Genomic DNA, 22,595 nt, shown 5'->3' on the forward strand with positions numbered 1-22,595 from the left:
CAAATATGCTTAAATAATATGCCAGGAACAAAGCTGTTTGGGGAAAAAGCCAGGAAGGCAAAAAACACAAGCCCCAACTCAGGACCGTCATCTTTCATTCTAAAAATAGGGGTTTCTACGTTAATGGTAAGACAAAGAATCCACAGATTTGGCATTTCTCTAGCGAGGAGAGCCCACTTAAAATGTATGGGGTGCTTGTCTCCATAAGCGCAAGCTGGGCACTAAACTGGCTTATTTGCAATTCTGGATGTTGCAGAGTGAAAACATATGTTGGACAATAATAGTAATTGCTGGTGTTGATGAATTCATTGTGAGGAGTAATTTATAAAATGGGATCACTTTGGAGGGGTTTCTGCTGTTTTGGTACTTTTGGAACTCCGCAAATGTCACCCTCAAAATATTCTTGCAAAATCTGCATTCCCAAAACCCAAATAGCGCTCTTACTTTCAAAGCCCTGCTGTGTGACCAAACAGTAGTTTATGAAGACATATGGGGCATCACCGCATTTCAATGAAATTGTGCAACTTTAGATATTTTCACAAGAAAAACTAAATATATATTGACCTAAATTTACCATTAATATAAAGTACAATGTGTTACAAAATAACACTATCAGAATCACGGGGATATGTTAAGCATTCCAGTGTTATTGCCACATAAATTGTTACATGTCAGATTTATAAAACGGTGCTTGGTCATGAAGCTCAAAATTGGCTGTAACTAATAGGTTACAAATCAATATTAAAATAAAAGAAATCATGGCATATTTCCTTTCATCACAAGTAGTGCTCATCTTTCTACTGCTTAGCTTAGAAAGAGTTAAATTACAAAAGCCAGAAGTAGTCAGGATGGCCGAGCGGTCTAAGGCGCTGCGTTCAGGTCGCAGTCTCTTCTGGAGGCGTGGGTTCGAATCCCTCTTCTGACATTAGAATTTTCTTTCAAGAAATTTTACAGCTTCACTCCTGTTACTGATTAGTTGGGGGTCCGCTCTATTGGTGGCAATCTCAAATCGATAACTAAAAGTGATGGGGCTTAGCAAAACCAATTCTCAACGTTGGCACTTTGGCAGTATTCCTTGGGGTCCTTGAGGCAAATCTTAAATGTTCGGAATTTGTGCTTTCACAAAAGACTTCTGGGAACAATCATTATAACTATCTACAGGAAATAAAATGATAGAAACTTGAGAACTGAACACTTTTAACTTTTGAGGAAAATAATATTTTTTGTAATTTTTCCTTCATTCTGGACGTCATCACTTTGTTTTATTTTAGTTTGACTTAGCTGTATGAGGATTTAAAGGAAACCTGATAGCTAATACGGGCAGCATGTATCAGACACTAGCTGAATGATTTCAGCCATTTATGTTTGACTATGAATCGCTGTGGCATTACTGAGACAAATATGCTTAAATAATATGCCAGGAACAAAGCTGTTTGGGGAAAAAGCCAGGAAGGCAAAAAACACAAGCCCCAACTCAGGACCGTCATCTTTCATTCTAAAAATAGGGGTTTCTACGTTAATGGTAAGACAAAGAATCCACAGATTTGGCATTTCTCTAGCGAGGAGAGCCCACTTAAAATGTATGGGGTGCTTGTCTCCATAAGCGCAAGCTGGGCACTAAACTGGCTTATTTGCAATTCTGGATGTTGCAGAGTGAAAACATATGTTGGACAATAATAGTAATTGCTGGTGTTGATGAATTCATTGTGAGGAGTAATTTATAAAATGGGATCACTTTGGAGGGGTTTCTGCTGTTTTGGTACTTTTGGAACTCCGCAAATGTCACCCTCAAAATATTCTTGCAAAATCTGCATTCCCAAAACCCAAATAGCGCTCTTACTTTCAAAGCCCTGCTGTGTGACCAAACAGTAGTTTATGAAGACATATGGGGCATCACCGCATTTCAATGAAATTGTGCAACTTTAGATATTTTCACAAGAAAAACTAAATATATATTGACCTAAATTTACCATTAATATAAAGTACAATGTGTTACAAAATAACACTATCAGAATCACGGGGATATGTTAAGCATTCCAGTGTTATTGCCACATAAATTGTTACATGTCAGATTTATAAAACGGTGCTTGGTCATGAAGCTCAAAATTGGCTGTAACTAATAGGTTACAAATCAATATTAAAATAAAAGAAATCATGGCATATTTCCTTTCATCACAAGTAGTGCTCATCTTTCTACTGCTTAGCTTAGAAAGAGTTAAATTACAAAAGCCAGAAGTAGTCAGGATGGCCGAGCGGTCTAAGGCGCTGCGTTCAGGTCGCAGTCTCTTCTGGAGGCGTGGGTTCGAATCCCTCTTCTGACATTAGAATTTTCTTTCAAGAAATTTTACAGCTTCACTCCTGTTACTGATTAGTTGGGGGTCCGCTCTATTGGTGGCAATCTCAAATCGATAACTAAAAGTGATGGGGCTTAGCAAAACCAATTCTCAACGTTGGCACTTTGGCAGTATTTCTTGGGGTCCTTGAGGCAAATCTTAAATGTTCGGAATTTGTGCTTTCACAAAAGACTTCTGGGAACAATCATTATAACTATCTACAGGAAATAAAATGATAGAAACTTGAGAACTGAACACTTTTAACTTTTGAGGAAAATAATATTTTTTGTAATTTTTCCTTCATTCTGGACGTCATCACTTTGTTTTATTTTAGTTTGACTTAGCTGTATGAGGATTTAAAGGAAACCTGATAGCTAATACGGGCAGCATGTATCAGACACTAGCTGAATGATTTCAGCCATTTATGTTTGACTATGAATCGCTGTGGCATTACTGAGACAAATATGCTTAAATAATATGCCAGGAACAAAGCTGTTTGGGGAAAAAGCCAGGAAGGCAAAAAACACAAGCCCCAACTCAGGACCGTCATCTTTCATTCTAAAAATAGGGGTTTCTACGTTAATGGTAAGACAAAGAATCCACAGATTTGGCATTTCTCTAGCGAGGAGAGCCCACTTAAAATGTATGGGGTGCTTGTCTCCATAAGCGCAAGCTGGGCACTAAACTGGCTTATTTGCAATTCTGGATGTTGCAGAGTGAAAACATATGTTGGACAATAATAGTAATTGCTGGTGTTGATGAATTCATTGTGAGGAGTAATTTATAAAATGGGATCACTTTGGAGGGGTTTCTGCTGTTTTGGTACTTTTGGAACTCCGCAAATGTCACCCTCAAAATATTCTTGCAAAATCTGCATTCCCAAAACCCAAATAGCGCTCTTACTTTCAAAGCCCTGCTGTGTGACCAAACAGTAGTTTATGAAGACATATGGGGCATCACCGCATTTCAATGAAATTGTGCAACTTTAGATATTTTCACAAGAAAAACTAAATATATATTGACCTAAATTTACCATTAATATAAAGTACAATGTGTTACAAAATAACACTATCAGAATCACGGGGATATGTTAAGCATTCCAGTGTTATTGCCACATAAATTGTTACATGTCAGATTTATAAAACGGTGCTTGGTCATGAAGCTCAAAATTGGCTGTAACTAATAGGTTACAAATCAATATTAAAATAAAAGAAATCATGGCATATTTCCTTTCATCACAAGTAGTGCTCATCTTTCTACTGCTTAGCTTAGAAAGAGTTAAATTACAAAAGCCGGAAGTAGTCAGGATGGCCGAGCGGTCTAAGGCGCTGCGTTCAGGTCGCAGTCTCTTCTGGAGGCGTGGGTTTGAATCCCTCTTCTGACATTAGAATTTTCTTTCAAGAAATTTTACAGCTTCACTCCTGTTACTGATTAGTTGGGGGTCCGCTCTATTGGTGGCAATCTCAAATCGATAACTAAAAGTGATGGGGCTTAGCAAAACCAATTCTCAACGTTGGCACTTTGGCAGTATTCCTTGGGGTCCTTGAGGCAAATCTTAATTGTTCTGAATTTGTGCTTTCACAAAAGACTTCTGGGAACAATCATTATACCTATCTATAGGAAATAAAATGATAGAAACTTGAGAACTGAACACTTTTAACTTTTGAGGAAAATAATATTTTTTGTAATTTTTCCTTCATTCTGGACGTCATCACTTTGTTTTATTTTAGTTTGACTTAGCTGTATGAGGATTTAAAGGAAACCTGATAGCTAATACGGGCAGCATGTATCAGACACTAGCTGAATGATTTCAGCCATTTATGTTTGACTATGAATCGCTGTGGCATTACTGAGACAAATATGCTTAAATAATATGCCAGGAACAAAGCTGTTTGGGGAAAAACCCAGGAAGGCAAAAAACACAAGCCCCAACTCAGGACCGTCATCTTTCATTCTAAAAATAGGGGTTTCTACGTTAATGGTAAGACAAAGAATCCACAGATTTGGCATTTCTCTAGCGAGCAGAGCCCACTTAAAATGTATGGGGTGCTTGTCTCCATAAGCGCAAGCTGGGCACTAAACTGGCTTATTTGCAATTCTGGATGTTGCAGAGTGAAAACATATGTTGGACAATAATAGTAATTGCTGGTGTTGATGAATTCATTGTGAGGAGTAATTTATAAAATGGGATCACTTTGGAGGGGTTTCTGCTGTTTTGGTACTTTTGGAACTCCGCAAATGTCACCCTCAAAATATTCTTGCAAAATCTGCATTCCCAAAACCCAAATAGCGCTCTTACTTTCAAAGCCCTGCTGTGTGACCAAACAGTAGTTTATGAAGACATATGGGGCATCACCGCATTTCAATGAAATTGTGCAACTTTAGATATTTTCACAAGAAAAACTAAATATATATTGACCTAAATTTACCATTAATATAAAGTACAATGTGTTACAAAATAACACTATCAGAATCACGGGGATATGTTAAGCATTCCAGTGTTATTGCCACATAAATTGTTACATGTCAGATTTATAAAACGGTGCTTGGTCATGAAGCTCAAAATTGGCTGTAACTAATAGGTTACAAATCAATATTAAAATAAAAGAAATCATGGCATATTTCCTTTCATCACAAGTAGTGCTCATCTTTCTACTGCTTAGCTTAGAAAGAGTTAAATTACAAAAGCCAGAAGTAGTCAGGATGGCCGAGCGGTCTAAGGCGCTGCGTTCAGGTCGCAGTCTCTTCTGGAGGCGTGGGTTCGAATCCCTCTTCTGACACTAGAATTTTCTTTCAAGAAATTTTACAGCTTCACTCCTGTTACTGATTAGTTGGGGGTCCGCTCTATTGGTGGCAATCTCAAATCGATAACTAAAAGTGATGGGGCTTAGCAAAACCAATTCTCAACGTTGGCACTTTGGCAGTATTCCTTGGGGTCCTTGAGGCAAATCTTAAATGTTCGGAATTTGTGCTTTCACAAAAGACTTCTGGGAACATCAAATAGTTTCTTTGTGCATATGTTAGTTGTTGCTTTGGCATCGGAAAAATACTGTTGATAGGAAAATGGGAGGGACTATTTCATCTCTATGTTTTCTCTGTCCCTATTAGGGCAGAGAGTGAACCTCCTAAGGTGCTGTCGTGGAAGATTCCTAGAAACCGAATTACCAGTAAGTCTAATTTCAGATTTTTTTACCTCAAGGCATCAATAGACTATATATATACTTAATAAACAAAAGCTAAAAGAGCAGATGAACATAGTTTAACAAGTCTGAAATGTGCATGTGATACTGACATCAAAGTTTCACCACATTTTGGGACAAATGTTTTGACTTTCAACATTAACAATCAGTAGAATATTTTCTCTAAATTTGCATCTCCTATCTTCACTCCAATTGTTTGCACCTAAGAAAAAAATAAAGCTTGATGCAACATTATGCTTACAAATTGTGTTTTATGCTCAATCATCACCTGTCCTACAGAGACACAGTCAGAATTACCCTGGCGAATTGAGTAAATTTGAAAATGTAAAAAAAATGCAGAATTGCTGTTTTTTCTATTCATTCACAAAGAATTAATGTAAGTTGTTAATTATGTACGCAAAATAGCGGGACTTTCAAATATTGATAATCTTGCAAAAACAAGTCAAAGTAAAAATAAATACATTACATTCCTGAATCTAAATGTGTCCTGCTGAAATAGCTCAGTTGGGAGAGCGTTAGACTGAAGATCTAAAGATCCCTGGTTCAATCCCGGGTTTCGGCAAAAGTTTTTTTCTTCACCCATTAAATTTTAAGCAGAAAATAAACAAAGCATATGGACTGACTGTTTACAGAGAATGTAAAAATCTTAATCATTATAACTATCTACAGGAAATAAAATGATAGAAACTTGAGAACTGAACACTTTTAACGTTTGATGAAAATAATATTTTTTGTAATTTTTCCTTCATTCTGGACGTCATCACTTTGTTTTATTTTAGTTTGACTTAGCTGTATGAGGATTTAAAGGAAACCTGATAGCTAATACGGGCAGCATGTATCAGACACTAGCTGAATGATTTCAGCCATTTATGTTTGACTATGAATCGCTGTGGCATTACTGAGACAAATATGCTTCAAAAATATGCCAGGAACAAAGCTGTTTGGGGAAAAAAGCCAGGAAGGCAAAAAACACAAGCCCCAACTCAGGACCGTCATCTTTCATTCTAAAAATAGGGGTTTCTACGTTAATGGTAAGACAAAGAATCCACAGATTTGGCATTTCTCTAGCGAGGAGAGCCCACTTAAAATGTATGGGGTGCTTGTCTCCATAAGCGCAAGCTGGGCACTAAACTGGCTTATTTGCAATTCTGGATGTTGCAGAGTGAAAACATATGTTGGACAATAATAGTAATTGCTGGTGTTGATGAATTCATTGTGAGGAGTAATTTATAAAATGGGATCACTTCGGAGGGGTTTCTGCTGTTTTGGTACTTTTGGAACTCCGCAAATGTCACCCTCAAAATATTCTTGCAAAATCTGCATTCCCAAAACCCAAATAGCGCTCTTACTTTCAAAGCCCTGCTGTGTGACCAAACAGTAGTTTCTGAAGACATATGGGGCATCACCGCATTTCAATGAAATTGTGCAACTTTAGATATTTTCACAAGAAAAACTAAATATATATTGACCTAAATTTACTATTAATATAAAGTACAATGTGTTACAACATAACACTATCAGAATCATGGGGATATGTTAAGCATTCCAGTGTTATTGCCACATAAATTGATACATGTCAGATTTAAAAAACGGTGCTTGGTCATGAAGCTCAAAACTGACTGTAACTAATAGGTTACAAATCAATATTAAAATAAAAGAAATCATGGCATATTTCCTTTCATCACAAGTAGTGCTCATCTTTCTACTGCTTAGCTTAGAAAGAGTTAAACTACAAAAGCCAGAAGTAGTCAGGATGGCCGAGCGGTCTAAGGCGCTGCGTTCAGGTCGCAGTCTCTTCTGGAGGCGTGGGTTCGAATCCCTCTTCTGACATTAGAATTTTCTTTCAAGAAATTTTACAGCTTCACTCCTGTTACTGATTAGTTGGGGGTCCGCTCTATTGGTGGCAATCTCAAATCGATAACTAAAAGTGATGGGGCTTAGCAAAACCAATTCTCAACGTTGGCACTTTGGCAGTATTCCTTGGGGTTCTTCAGGCAAATCTTAAATGTTATGAATTTGTGCTTTCACAAAAGACTTCTGGGAACATCAAATAGTTTCTTTGTGCATATGTTAGTTGTTGCTTTGGCATCGGAAAAATACTGTTGATAGGAAAATGGGAGGGACTATTTCATCTCTATGTGTTCTCTGTCCCTATTAGGGCAGAGAGTGAACCTCCTAAGGTGCTGTCGTGGAAGATTCCTAGAAACCGAATTACCAGTAAGTCTAATTTCAGATTTTTTTACCTCAAGGCATCAATAGACTATATATATACTTAATAAACAAAAGCTAAAAGAGCAGATGAACATAGTTTAACAAGTCTGAAATGCGCATGTGATACTGACATCAAAGTTTCACCACATTTTGGGACAAATGTTTTCACTTTCAACATTAACAATCAGTAGAATATTTTCTCTAAATTTGCATCTCCTATCTTCACTCCAATTGTTTGCACCTAAGAAAAAAATAAAGCTTGATGCAACAATATGCTTACAAATTGTGTTTTATGCTCAATCATCACCTGTCCTACAGAGACACAGTCAGAATTACCCTGGCGAATTTAGTAAATTTGAAAATGTAAAAAAAATGCAGAATTGCTGTTTTTTCTATTCATTCACAAAGAATTAATGTAAGTTGTTAATTATGTACGCAAAATAGCGGGACTTTCAAATATTGATAATCTTGCAAAAACAAGTCAAAGTAAAAATAAATACATTACATTCCTGAATCTAAATGTGTCCTGCTGAAATAGCTCAGTTGGGAGAGCGTTAGACTGAAGATCTAAAGGTCCCTGGTTCAATCCCAGGTTTCGGCAAAAGTTTTTTTCTTCACCCATTAAATTTTAAGCAGAAAATAAACAAAGCATATGGACTGACTGTTTACAGAGAATGTAAAAATCCTAATCATTATAACTATCTACAGGAAGTAAAATGATAGAAACTTGAGAACTGAACACTTTTAACTTTTGAGGAAAATAATATTTTTTGTAATTTTTCCTTCATTCTGGACGTCATCACTTTGTTTTATTTTAGTTTGACTTAGCTGTATGAGGATTTAAAGGAAACCTGATAGCTAATACGGGCAGCATGTATCAGACACTAGCTGAATGATTTCAGCCATTTATGTTTGACTATGAATCGCTGTGGCATTACTGAGACAAATATGCTTAAATAATATGCCAGGAACAAAGCTGTTTGGAGAAAAAGCCAGGAAGTCAAAAAACACAAGCCCCAACTCAGGACCGTCATCTTTCATTCTAAAAATAGGGGTTTCTACGTTAATGGTAAGACAAAGAATCCACAGATTTATCATTTCTCTAGCGAGGAGAGCCCACTTAAAATGTATGGGGTGCTTGTCTCCATAAGCGCAAGCTGGGCACTAAACTGGCTTATTTGCAATTCTGGATGTTGCAGAGTGAAAACATATGTTGGACAATAATAGTAATTGCTGGTGTTGATGAATTCATTGTGAGGAGTAATTTATAAAATGGGATCACTTTGGAGGGGTTTCTGCTGTTTTGGTACTTTTGGAACTCCGCAAATGTCACCCTCAAAATATTCTTGCAAAATCTGCATTCCCAAAACCCAAATAGCGCTCTTACTTTCAAAGCCCTGCTGTGTGACCAAACAGTAGTTTCTGAAGACATATGGGGCATCACCGCATTTCAATGAAATTGTGCAACTTTAGATATTTTCACAAGAAAAACTAAATATATATTGACCTAAATTTACCATTAATATAAAGTACAATGTGTTACAAAATAACACTATCAGAATCACGGGGATATGTTAAGCATTCCAGTGTTATTGCCACATAAATTGATACATGTCAGATTTAAAAAACGGTGCTTGGTCATGAAGCTCAAAATTGGCTGTAACTAATAGGTTACAAATCAATATTAAAATAAAAGAAATCATGGCATATTTCCTTTCATCACAAGTAGTGCTCATCTTTCTACTGCTTAGCTTAGAAAGAGTTAAATTACATAAGCCAGAAGTAGGCAGGATGGCCGAGCGGTCTAAGGCGCTGCGTTCAGGTCGCAATCTCTTCTGGAGGCATGGGTTCGAATCCCTCTTCTGACATTAGACTTTTCTTTCAAGAAATTTTACAGCTTCACTACTATTACTGATTAGTTGGGGGTCCGCTCTATTGGTGGCAATCTCAAATCGATAACTAAAAGTTATGGGGCTTAGCAAAACCAATTCTCAACGTTGGCACTTTGGCAGTATTCCTTGGGGTCCTTGAGGCAAATCTTAAATGTTCTGAATTTGTGCTTTCACAAAAGACTTCCGGGAACATCAAATAGTTTCTTTGTGCATATGTTAGTTGTTGCTTTGGCATCGGAAAAATACTGTGGATAGGAAAATGGGAGGGACAATTTCATCTCTATAAGTTCTCTGTCCCTATTAGGGCAGAGAGTGAACCTCCTAAGGTGCTGTCGTGGAAGATTCCTAGAAACCGAATTACCAGTATGTCTAATTTCAGATTTTTCTACCTCAGGCATCAATAGACTATAAATATACTTAATAAACAAAAGCTAAAAGAGCAGATGAACATAGTATAACAAGTCTGAAATGCGCATGTGATACTGACATCAAAGTTTCACCACATTTTGGGACAAATGTTTTCATTCAGTAGCGGACAACCCCTTTAACTTTAACTGCAGGGTAGTGATGAGTGAGCGTGCTCGTTTAACCCTTTCGCCGAGCTCGCTCGGGTGCTTACCTAGTATCTTCTGCAAGCTCGTATATTAAGTTCAAGTCCCGGGCGTCTGCATGATTTATGGCTGTTAGTCAGCTTCACCACATGCAGAGATTGCCTGTTTGTTAGGGAATCCTCACTTGTTGAGGCTGATTATCAGTCACAAATCATGCAGGCAACTTAATAAACGAGCATGCCAAAGATACACGAAAGCACCCAAGAGTGCTCGGTGAAAGCGTTAAATGAGCATGCTCGCTCCTCACTACTGCAGAGTCATCACAAGGAACATTTAAAGATTTTCACCTATTGACATCAATGGACTGCATTTGTATTAAACAGATTGTATTGCGTCTTCTAGAGATGTTTTGTAGGTGCTGTTTTCTTTGGCAAATAGATGAGAATCAAGCAAGGGACTCCCCTCAAATAACAGGAAATGTCCTAACAGCATATTGAAAATTAGAAAAACCCTTTAATATTTCTCTATCAGTCAATGGATGTCTACTTTCTACATGGGCAAACACAAAAGTGACCAATAGAAAAAAATGTTCTACCAAAACTCATTGAAAAATATAATCAAAATCATCAAGATCAACTATAGCTAAGAGCGTATAAACATCAAGGCCAACTACCACCAAGGGTGTATCACCATCAAGGCCAACTGCAACCAAGGGTATAAAATATCTAAGGCCAACTACCACCAAGGGCATAAAAACATCAAGGCCAACTACCGCCAAGGGTATAAAAATATCTAAGGCAAACTACCACCAAGGGCATAAAAACATCAAGGTCAACTGCTACCACCAAGGGTGTATGAATATCAAGGCCAATTACCTCCAATGGTGTATAAACATCAAGGTGAACTACGACCAAGAGCACAAAAACATCAAGGCCAACTACCACCAAGGGCGTATCTACAGACATGCCAACCATTAACTTTTCAGGGCATATATATGTTTATGGTCACAATAACCCATCTTTTACACACATTAAACACAAGTATTATGAATGACACATGTTAGGTTGGGGGAGCTGTGACAAAATTTGCATCTGATTGACCCAATATATGATATTTACTTTACACAATTTTCCACCTGAATGTAGAGATTACCTCCAGATTACTGTTGTAATAACTGTCCCTGTGTTACTCTGTTATAGTTGGATTGGTGCAGCAGTGGCTAATGCCTTCTATTCCCCTAATTGCAATCAGATTGGTGAGTTACTCAGAAAAAGGGTTCAAATTGGTGATGAACTATAGTTTTGGTTGGGTTACCATAGTGTCAGGTATGCCAAACCCAATGTTACTCACCCAATTCATCTCTTGTCTATATCATTAGATCAATTACAGCTAATAACTATTTTATTCTGTGCTTTACAGTATTTCCTGCTGGGATCCTTCAGCCTCCATTTTTCAGCAAACAACAGCCGCAAGGATTGAACTTTGGTGGAATCGGTATGGTCATTGGTCACGAAATCACTCACGGCTTTGATGATAATGGTAATGATGAGAAGTAACTGATGCTTTACTACTACGTCATTGAGGTTCCAGTGGTACATTTATGGAATAAGTAAATAGTAGTTCTGTATGTTTTTTTTTTCCTTTTATAGAAACTTTATTGCAAAAATAAGAAAAACAAAAACAAGTCTTCCACATCCTTGAGGCCAGCTCTAAGGGGTAGATACAAAGGAGTTTCTGTTAGTCACGTTGGACAAACAGGTCTAGATTCAGAAATTAGCCGTTATTCATAACTGTCATAGCTGTCTCTGTATGAGCCTCCGGACCTATCCCCGTAACTGCCTTGGCTTCTGCCACTTCCATAGTAGTCACAAGATCCACCACCATATCCTCCACTCCTGTTGTCAAACCTGCTGTTTCCATATTAATCCAAAAAGTGAAAAGCCTATTTGGGACAATACTTCTATTCAACAAACACCCGATCAGGTCAAAAAAGTATAGATGCACAAATTCGATAAAAAGATTTTGAAACTTTTATTGAATTATTTTAAAAGAAACACTACTGTCCCTGAAGAAGCTGATTGTGAAATGCGCATTGGGGCAGTCCTTAACTGCAGTTGAAAGGTTGTATTGTCTCTATTTACATTCTGTTTATCTCTATGCCTGATGATAACATCTGTTTATTTCCATGCTTGGTGATACCATCTATATTTTGTGGGCCATGATTGACTTTGCCCTATATTGTCACTTCTCTACCATTTGTGGGCTTTATGGCTTCTTTCTATATGACCTATTGACATATTTATAGATATATACCTTTACGGCATTTTGACTACATTTTTTATGCTGGATACTTTAAGGTGGGTACTTGTAATCCACTAATGCTTACTAGATGAATGAATTTTGGATACTGATCCTTTATTTATTTATTTATTTATTTATTTATTTAATTCTTCATATATTTATCACTGGGTTCATTGATATGATCTACTTTTGTTAGTCTTGTTAAACAGAATAAATGATTGATTACCCTTGTTATTAGCACTGCAGGTACCTTCATTGGTTCACTTCTCCTTTATGTGTGTTTTTTAAATTTCTTTTAAAATAATTCAATAAAAGTTTCAAAATCTTTTTATCGAATTTGTGCATCTATACTTTTTTGACCTGATCGGGTGTCTGCTGTTTCCATAACCTCGGTCTCCACCACCATGTCCTCTACCACCATGGAAGAATCCTCTGCCACCTGAAGAGCCTCCTCTGTAAACCCCACGTCTTTCACCAGACGACTTGCCAGCCTGGTCTACATGAATCTGACGCCCATCCACAGACTATATACAACTTTCAAAAGCTGATGAAACTCTGATGGCAAAAACTGACACTTTAACCAAATACTGATCAAACACAGATCAAAATCATTGATGAAACTTGCACCGTTTTTTTGCATACGATAAAAAACTCTGACCTCTGAATGAGCTCTAACAGTTATAGTCAGTGAAGCTCAGCATCATGTATATGGATTATGCTCAATGATGGTTGTTATGTAACAGGAAGGAATTTTGACAATGACGGAAATATGTTTGATTGGTGGAGTAACTTCTCTGCAATGCATTTCAAAGAGCAGTCCCGATGCATGGTCTACCAATATGGCAATTACACCTGGGAATTAGCTGGGGGGCAAAATGTGAGTATGTTTTTCTCTTTTTGTAAATATGCCATCAGAGATATATCTCCCAGTTGACTGAAAACACCAGTGAAATGGATGAGATGACCAGACTGACTGAATAAGATGTCTGCATGGGCAAACACTTGACAGACGAGGTTTAATGTTGATAAGTGTAGAGTAATGTACCTCGGCCGGAGTAATCCTATTGCTACATATATGTTAAAGGTAAATATACTCAGGACTATAGAACAGGGCAAGGACTTGGGTATTCTGATTACAAGTAAGCTGAGCAGCAGTACTCAATGTCAGGCTGCAGCTGCAAAAGCAAACACGATTTTAAGATGTATAAACAGAGAGAGAAAATCCAGCGATCCAAGTGTATTGTTACCCCTTTATAAATCACTGGTGAGGCCACATCTAGAATATGGGATCCTCACATTTTAAAAAGGATATTCAGAAGTTAAAGTCAGTTCAAAGACGGGCAACTGGATTATTACAAGGGACGGAAGGCCTCTCATATGATGAGAGGTTGGAAAAGTTGGGCTTGTTTTGCTTAGAAAAAAGACGTCTCAGGGGAGATTTCATTTATATGTATAAATACATTTGTGGTCAATAGAGAGGACTGGCACATGACTTATTCCTTCCAAAAACCTTACAAAGGACCAGGGGGCACTCATTAAGGGTGGAAGAAAGGCAATTCCGGCAGCTAAATAGGAAAGGGTTCTTTACAGTTAGAGCAGTCAGAATGTGGAATGCCGACCACAAGAGGTAGTAATGGCAGACACTATAACAGCTTTTAAAAAAGGGCTAGATGATTCCCTCAGTACAAATAATATTGTGGGTGTAGGGCTACTGCCAGATTCCCTGCATGGTGTCCCTTCCCCTTCCATGCAGGGACGCTGACTCAATCACTGCCAGGTCCTCAGCATGGACTCTAGCATGCTCCTGCTTCTGTGTGTGCCGCACTGTGTCTCAGAGGCACACCTAGTATGCGCTCCCCTGCTCTTAAAGAGGCAGCGTGCGCACATCGTAAATGTCCCCAGCTATCAGCTGGGAGGCATTTAGTTAATGTGATTAACTGCAAGGTGTCTCCCAGCCATTAGCTAAGAGGCATCTTGTATAAAAGCCACCATCCCCAATTGGGAGGTGCCTGAGCAACCCCTATAGTTATGGTAGGTGGTTTGGTGTGTGTAACTGTATGTTGCCAGGTCCTTCGTCCTTATTCTGTTAAAACTATTTCTGTATCCTGTGTCCCTTTAGTCCAGTATAGTTTGTCCGTGTTCCTGTCACCGCTTCGGCGGTGTCCATATCCTGAAAATGACTATGCAGTACCTGTCTGCTACTCTGGGGCCTGAAGGCTCAATACCCAGGCCTGAACCCTTAACCTGTCCCAGTGGCCATCTTGTCTGCACAGTCTGAATATGTCCCAGTGGCCGTCCTGTCTGCACAGTCTGAACCTGTCCCAGTGGCCATCGTGTCTGCAGTCTGAATCTGTCCCAGTGGCTGTCCTGTCTGCACAGCAGAACCTGTCCCAGTGGCCATCCTGTCTGCACAGCAGAACCTGTCCCAGCAGCTGTCCTGTCTGCACAGTTTGAACCTGTCCCAAGTGGCTGTCCTGTCTGCACAGTTTGAACCTGTCCCAGTGGCAGTCCTCTCTGAACAGTTTGTACCTGTCCCAGTAGCTGTCCTGTCTGCACAGTTTGAACCTGTCCCAAGTGGCTGTCCTGTCTGCACAGTTAGAACCTGTCCCAGTGGCTGTACTGTCTGCACAGTTTGAACCTGTCCCAGTGGCAGTCCTCTCTGAACAGTTTGAACCTGTCCCAAGTGGCTGTCCTGTCTGCACAGTTTGAACCTGTCCCAGTGGCTGTCCTCTCTGAACAGTTTGAACCTGTCCCAAGTGGCCGTCCTGCCCTGTTGAGAATCTGAATTAATGTTATTTACCCTTGGGGTCAGCTGCTACTGCAGAAAGCCGCCCTGAAGTGTCACCTTACAGCTATCTGCCGCGCAAGCCTGACCTCACCACTACAGGCTCCTGCGAACATCAAGGTAGCTGCATAGTTACGCCCCTCCAGGGCAAATCTGCTTTGTGGCATAGTGGGTCCACGAATTACGTGCTACACCTATATAAATAATCTAGTGATACAGAATGTATAACTGGTGGAGAAAGGTGGAACTTGATGGACCTTAGTATTTTTTCAATCTATGTAACTATGTAATATAAAACTAAATCAATAGTGCAAGGTAGTTGGGCACTTCTGTATTGTCTTTATTGACAGGTTTATCCCACTGGAGCATGTGCTATAAGTAGAGAATATGAAGAGGGTGGTCTCAGATGCTTTTATATTTATGGTAATCTACATGGAATTAAAAAGATTAACAGATAATGTTTACTAATTGAGACAAATGGATTCTGGAGGCGCTCCCATGGAAGGTTTAGTAACCAAAAAAAATTGTTGAATCTTCCAATTGTGGTGCAATCACATGGAGGATATTCCACCATATTTTTTTATCCAGGGATTAATATTTGTAGGTTTATTAAAAAAATCATAAAACCATGAATACACATAAGGGACATGGATGTGCAAAAGGGAAAGGGAGAAGGAAGTCTTTAAAAAGGATCACACAACGCGTTTCTGCTCATAGAGCCTTCATAAAGGAAGCCTATAACATACTGTCTGACACCAAATATTACAAACCAATTACATCTGACCCCACTGATGTCTTTGAAAAAGAATATAATAAGCTGATACATGAAGCCTTTCAAGCTAAGATATTGAATAAAAGAGAAAAGCGTTATCTAACAAATAATAGCCCAAATCAAGCTTTCTTTTACCACCTACCAAAAATACTCAAAGACACAAAGAATCCCCCCGGAAGACCCATCATATCAGGGATAGGCTCTCTCACTAGCTCTCTATCCCATTTTATTGATCTTTTTCTTCAGACTTATGTCCTTAACTTACCATCCTTTTTAAGAGACTCATCCCAACTCATTCTGGAGACAAAGGATCTACAATGGGGAGAAAACTATATGTTTCTCACCCTAGATGTATGTGCTCTATATTCCAACATAGAACACAGTTTAGGTCTTGATGCAGTAGACCACTTTCTATCAGGGGACAAAAATATACCACCGGGACAAAAAACATTCCTGTTGAAAGGTCTAAGATTCATTTTGGAGCATAACCTTTTCTCCTTTCAAGATAAGATGTACCTCCAGCAGTTCGGGACCGCGATGGGGACTCGGGTCGCACCCAGTTTTGCAAATCTTTTTATCGGGCGATTCGAGTCCCTATCGCCTATTACATCTCCAAAATATACCGAACATATATGTTATTATCATCGATACATCGACGATTTATTCCTCATATGGAATGGTACAGAAGAGGAAGCGTCTTCCTTCATCAACGAACTAAATCAGAACAACTGGGGAATCTCATTCACAAGCAATATGTCCAGAGAAAGAATTATTTTTCTGGACTTGGAATTATTTACTAAAGATCAAACCGTTCAGAGCAAAACCCATTTTAAACCAGTTGACACCAATGGTTATTTCGATTTCTCCAGCGCTCATTACCCCAGATGGAAACATAACATTCCATCCAGTCAATTTCACCGGATCAGGCGCAACTGCACTTCCACAATAGATTATATTGAACAATCTAAAATCAAAATATCCAGATTCGAAGATAAAGGTTATCCAAAAGAATTGATCCAGTCCTCCTACCGAAAAAACCTGACACTTCCACAAAATATTTGCTTAGAAAATTCACAAAAAGATTCGGTAAAGGATATATCAAAGTGGAGGTACAGTTTTATCACTGCATTTAACAGTGGTAATTCAAACATCCGTAGAATACTAAAGAAGTACTGGTATCTTATCAAAAAAGATCCAATTCTGAAAGGGATGGTACCCTCTAGACCCAGCATAGTTTTCAGAAGAGGTAATACTCTAAAAAATAACATAACACCCAGTCTTTTAAGAGATAAGGAGGTAAACGACAGGAATGCTAAACATCAGAAAAAAAGAGAAAATGGGAATATCTAAATGTGTAAATACAAGATGTCACTGTTGTAAGATTATCAATTGGGATATGAGGAAGAGTATCCACACTAAGAATCCCAAGATGACCTTAAAACCCACCCAAGAGCTCACATGCAGCTCGGAATTTGTCATCTATGTGGTAACATGTAGTTGTGGGTTACATTATGTAGGACGGACCACCCAAACACTACGAAGCTGTATGAATGGCCACAGGCATAACGTTAAAAATGGGTTTCTCAAACAGAGCCTTTCCAAACATATCACTCTTGTGCACAACAAGAACTTTGACTCCATAACAGTTACACCCATAGAGCAAATTCCACCACTCACCAAGAACAGAAAATCGGTCCTCAATGCGTAAGAATCCTACTGGATCTACAGACTTGGTAGTCTGTATCCAGATGGATTAAATGACACAGTTGAGACATTATAAGAGATATGTAGTTAGCTGAATAACACCACTTTTTCCATGGCAATTAACATCATGACACTTACAGTAAAGTCCTGTATCAAAACTAAGGACCTGTGGCATCTATCTGGCAATCCTTGATATCTCTCCAATACATCATATGTCTTTGACCAGTTGGTCTCATTTGACCTCCTTCTCATATAACCTGTTTATATGTGCAAATCATTCCATCTGAGGATTAACATTAACGTTGTAGTGGCAAGTAACATCAATATACGCGTCATTGGTTTTTATTTTTCTTTCAAATTTTTTTTTGTTTTTGTTTTTTTTATTTTTATTATTTTTTTTAATTATTATTATTTATGTTTTTATTTATTTATTTATTTTTATTATTTTCATTTTTATTACTTTTTATTAATTTATTTTTGTAATTATTATTATTATTATTTTTTATCTTATTTTTTTTTGTTTTTGTTTTTTTTTTTGTTTTGTTTTGTTATTTTTATTTTATTTTATTTTTATTTATTTATTTTTTTTGCTACCCATCATATCAGTCCAATGCCTCCCTAAATCAATTTTTAGATTTCTTGTAGGAACTCCACACGGTAGATAATTATAGATTTTGACAAAATAGTTATTTGGTTAACATAGGCTTCCAGCTCACATTTGGGTGATGATTTTTAAAATTTGAGCAATGACACTATTGGTAAGAAATATATGTATACAAGAGTCCACCTATATTCATCAATTAGACTCCAGACTCCACAACAGAGAGGAAGAGTAGATTTGAGTTGGATGTTACCTCTGAGGGTGACCCCACCCACAAGTAAAGATGCTGGGTATAAGAGTTCAGTCAAACCTAAGGTCTCATACACACCTGAAGGCTCTATGAACAGAAACGCGTTGTGAGATCCTTTTTAAAGACTTCCTTCTCCCTTCCCCATTTGTACATCCATGTCTCTTATGTGTATTCATGGTTTTATGATTTTTTCATAAACCTACAAATATTAATCCCTGGTGGAATATCCTCCATGTGATTGCACCACAATTGTAAGATTCAACAATTTTTTTTGGTTACTCTTTCTTCCACGGGAGCGCCTCCAGAATCCATTTGTCTCAATTTGTTCACGTGGTGGCTGTCTGTCAGGTAGAACAAATATACCTCCACCGTCTATGGAAGAGCTGCAAACCGTGGTCTGAGAACCCTAATAACGGACAAATTCCTCAAATAGAGTTGTGCCTATCAGAACAACTTGCTCAGGTGAGCATAAAAGATTTTATATTTTTTTTTAGTTTCAAGTCTCTACTTCCTACGCTCAGGTAGCGCTCTCTTTCCCTTTTTCCTCCACTTCTTTCTACCCAGGAACCATCAGATAATGTTTACTGGAAGTTTCAATGATATCATTCACATATAGTGTACAACACTAGACCATAATACATCTAATAAAAGAGAAAAAGGAAGGAAGGAGGAAAGGGAAAAGAGACAAAGTTTAAATGGGTTAAAATGTAAATAAAATACAAATTTTAATCACATTTCTTTAAAAAAATACTATATTAGTGTGATTTATTCCTTAGTCATTTATGAAATTAATCCAGACCAAAAGTTTCACAAAACCAATAGTTGGGTAGTGAAAGGGAGTGGAAAACCTAGACTACTATTACTGGAATAAAAATAATATTTGTCAATTAAAATGTTATTTGAGGAGATAATCACACAGAGCTAGTAAGAACTCCAGTAAAACCATGGTGTATTAAACCTACTGTATGATTAGTCCAATTTTTTTAAGACGTCTTATTTCAGACAATTTCTGCCACGGCTGTAGTTTGTTAAAACATGACAAACTGAGCTGTAATCGCCTTCCCCGGGTCCAACGGCGAGTCTCAACCACTGCTTCTGGTGCCTTGGATTGGCTGCAGCGCTGACGCCACATCCACAGTGTGGTAGTCAATCAGTGAGCTTAGCGGCTCTGAATAGGGTGCTTCACCTACACAACCAGAGCAGCCGAGCTCATGATTGGCTGTTACGCTATTGACATAACTTCAGCACCGCATGCTGGACATCAGTGCAGCGGCAGAGACTCATCATTGGACCTAGTGAAGGTGAGTTCAGTGTAGTTTATGGTTTAAAAAGCTGTAGCAGAAATTGCCTGAAAGGAGATAACCCCTTTAACCTATGGTGTGACTAAGTAGATCCAGTTGGTCCACTTCAAGTTCCTTCTCTTTGCTTTGTCTGTTTACTGATCCGTTGACCAGAAACCTCTCATTAAAGCATTCATATAAGGTGTGATTTTAGAAAGAAGACAAGTCCCTTTAGAAGACCACATAAATTATATAAATTCATGATTTCTCATTTTTTAGGTAAGTGGTATCATTACCCTAGGAGAAAATATTGCAGATAATGGCGGAGTCCGACAGGCTTACAAGGTAAACTATTATGAGGTGTTTTTTTCTTCAAACTTGTTATTGTCAGTGGAAATGAATGGAGGATTACAACATTCTGACATTGAAATGTCAAAATAATTAATGTCCTTCATGGTTTTTAGGAAGCGACTCAGTATTTAATGTGGTCAAATCTGCAATCTTTCATGACGAGTTAGTTACAGCGTCAGCCTAAACATGCAGCCGTCGAGCTCGGGTCTCTGTATACTGGTGTTTTTCATTTTTTTAAATTTAATTTTAACAACAGTTAATCTCCTGAGAGAGTCTTCTGTCTCCTTTGTATATTAAGGACTTAAGTATTTAGGGTAGAGGTATTACTTGAAGCTCCTGGACCCCAATACAAAACACAACTTAGGTCTATTGCACTCCCGAGAGTTATTGCTCTAAATATTAATCAAAATACAAGACAACTACTCACCAAAAGCATAAATGTCTACTGATGGTTTGGCCATAATTGGCCCCGGTTCTAGAGTCTTGAGATTTGATGGTTATGGTGAAGATTTTTTTTGGTTGACTTATAGGCATATCTGAAATGGGTGGAGAGACACGGAAAAGAGCCCAGGCTCCCCGGATTGGACCTGACGCACAAGCAGCTCTTTTTCCTGAACTTTGCACAGGTGAACTTTATAGGCTTTTTGCAATACTGTTAGTCTAATATACAGTAGGTTATAGATATTATCATTTAGCAAAATAGTGCTGGTTAGAGGTACTTATTTCATATTACAAGAGAGTACTATTAGTATAATACAAGGTATTGATGCCTATTCCATATTACCAGGCAGTACAGTTACTATAATATGGATACTAGCTTGTTATTCCATATTGCTAGGCTGTAGTGTTACTACAATATGGGTTATACTTATTCCATATTCCTAGGCTGTAGTGTTACTATAATATGGGTTATACTTATTCCATATTACTAGGCTGTAGTGTTGGGATAATATGCGTTTTAGATACTTTTTTCCATATTGTAAATGAATGAGAGCTATTGGTAGAATTTCAGATATTGTTACTTATTTTATCTTATGCTCAGTATTGTTGGAGCAATGTAGGTAATTGAGATATATATATACAGTACAGACCAAAAGTTTGGACACACCTTCTCATTTAAAGATTTTTCTGTATTTTCATGACTATGAAAATTGTACATTCACACTGAAGGCATCAAAACGATGAATTAACACATGTGGAATTATATACTTAACACAAAAGTGTGAAACAACTGAAAATATGTCTTATATTCTAAGTTCTTCAAATTAGCCACCTTTTGCTTTGATGACTGCTTTGCACACTCTTGGCATTCTCTTGATGAGCTTCAAGAGGTAGTCACCAGAAATGGTCTTCCACCAATCTTGAAGGAGTTCCCAGAGATGCTTAGCACTTGTTGGCCCTTTTGCCTTCACTCTGCGGTCCAGCTCACCCCAAACCATCTCGATTGGGTTCAGGTCTGGTGACTGTGGAGACCAGGTCATCTGGCATAGCTCCCCATCTCTCTCCTACTTGGTCAAATAGCCCTTACATAGCCTGGAGGTGTGTTTGGGGTCATTGTCCTGTTGAAAAATAAATGATGGTCCAAATAAATGCAAACCGGATGGAATAGCATGCCGCTGCAAGATGCTGTGATAGCCATGCTGGTTCAGTATGCCTTCAATTTTGAATAAATCCCCAACAGTGTCACCAGCAAAGCACCCCCACACCATCACACCTCCTCCTCCATGCTTCACTGTGGGAATCAGGCATGTAGAGTCCATCTGTTCACCATTTCTGCGTCGCACAAAGACACGGTGTTGGAACCAAAGATCTGAAATTTTGACTCATCAGACCAAAGCACAGATTTCCACTGGTCTAATGTCAATTCCTTGTGTTCTTTAGCCCAAACAAGTCTCTTCTGCTTGTTGCCTGTCCTTATCAGTGGTTTCCTAGCAGCTATTTTACCATGAAGGCCTGCAGCACAAAGTCTCCTCTTAACAGTTGTTGTAGAGATGTGTCTGCTGCTAGAACTCTGTGTGGCATTGACCTGGTCTCTAATCTGAGATACTGTTAACCTGCGATTTCTGAGGCTGGTGACTTGGATAAACTTATCCTCAGAAGTAGAGGTGACTCTTGGTCTTCCTTTCCTGGGACGGTCCTCATGTGAGCCAGTTTCTTTGTAACGCTTGATGGTTTTTGCAACTGCCCTTGGGGACACTTTCAAAATTTTCCCAATTTTTCGGACTGACTGACCTTCATTCCTTAAAGTAATGATGGGCAATCATTTTTCTTTACTTAGCTGCTTTTTTCTTGCCATAATACAAATTCTAACACTCTATTCAGCTGTGTATCCACCTGACTTCTGCACAACACAACTGATGGTCC

At 38.3% G+C, this 22,595-nt stretch overlaps 7 non-coding genes across 7 annotated transcripts; all 7 read left to right on the forward strand.

The window, feature by feature from the left end:
- Positions 1–842: 842 nt before the first annotated feature.
- On the forward strand, positions 843–925 carry TRNAL-CAG (transfer RNA leucine (anticodon CAG)). The gene has a single exon. It is a non-coding gene; the product is annotated as a tRNA-Leu (tRNA).
- Positions 926–2,238: 1,313 nt separating this feature from the next.
- Positions 2,239–2,321, forward strand: TRNAL-CAG (transfer RNA leucine (anticodon CAG)). The gene has a single exon. It is a non-coding gene; the product is annotated as a tRNA-Leu (tRNA).
- A 1,313-nt stretch (positions 2,322–3,634) lies between these two features.
- On the forward strand, positions 3,635–3,717 carry TRNAL-CAG (transfer RNA leucine (anticodon CAG)). Its single transcript has one exon. It is a non-coding gene; the product is annotated as a tRNA-Leu (tRNA).
- Positions 3,718–5,030: 1,313 nt separating this feature from the next.
- TRNAL-CAG (transfer RNA leucine (anticodon CAG)) lies at positions 5,031–5,113 on the forward strand. The gene has a single exon. It is a non-coding gene; the product is annotated as a tRNA-Leu (tRNA).
- Positions 5,114–6,022: 909 nt separating this feature from the next.
- TRNAF-GAA (transfer RNA phenylalanine (anticodon GAA)) lies at positions 6,023–6,095 on the forward strand. The gene has a single exon. It is a non-coding gene; the product is annotated as a tRNA-Phe (tRNA).
- Positions 6,096–7,280: 1,185 nt separating this feature from the next.
- Positions 7,281–7,363, forward strand: TRNAL-CAG (transfer RNA leucine (anticodon CAG)). The gene has a single exon. It is a non-coding gene; the product is annotated as a tRNA-Leu (tRNA).
- A 909-nt stretch (positions 7,364–8,272) lies between these two features.
- On the forward strand, positions 8,273–8,345 carry TRNAF-GAA (transfer RNA phenylalanine (anticodon GAA)). Its single transcript has one exon. It is a non-coding gene; the product is annotated as a tRNA-Phe (tRNA).
- The last annotated feature ends 14,250 nt before the right edge of the window (positions 8,346–22,595 follow it).

The sequence above is a fragment of the Phyllobates terribilis genome, unplaced genomic scaffold, assembly GCF_046119375.1.
Source record: "Phyllobates terribilis strain yellow unplaced genomic scaffold, ASM4611937v1 Scaffold_65__1_contigs__length_7625178, whole genome shotgun sequence".
Taxonomy (NCBI): domain Eukaryota; kingdom Metazoa; phylum Chordata; class Amphibia; order Anura; family Dendrobatidae; genus Phyllobates; species Phyllobates terribilis.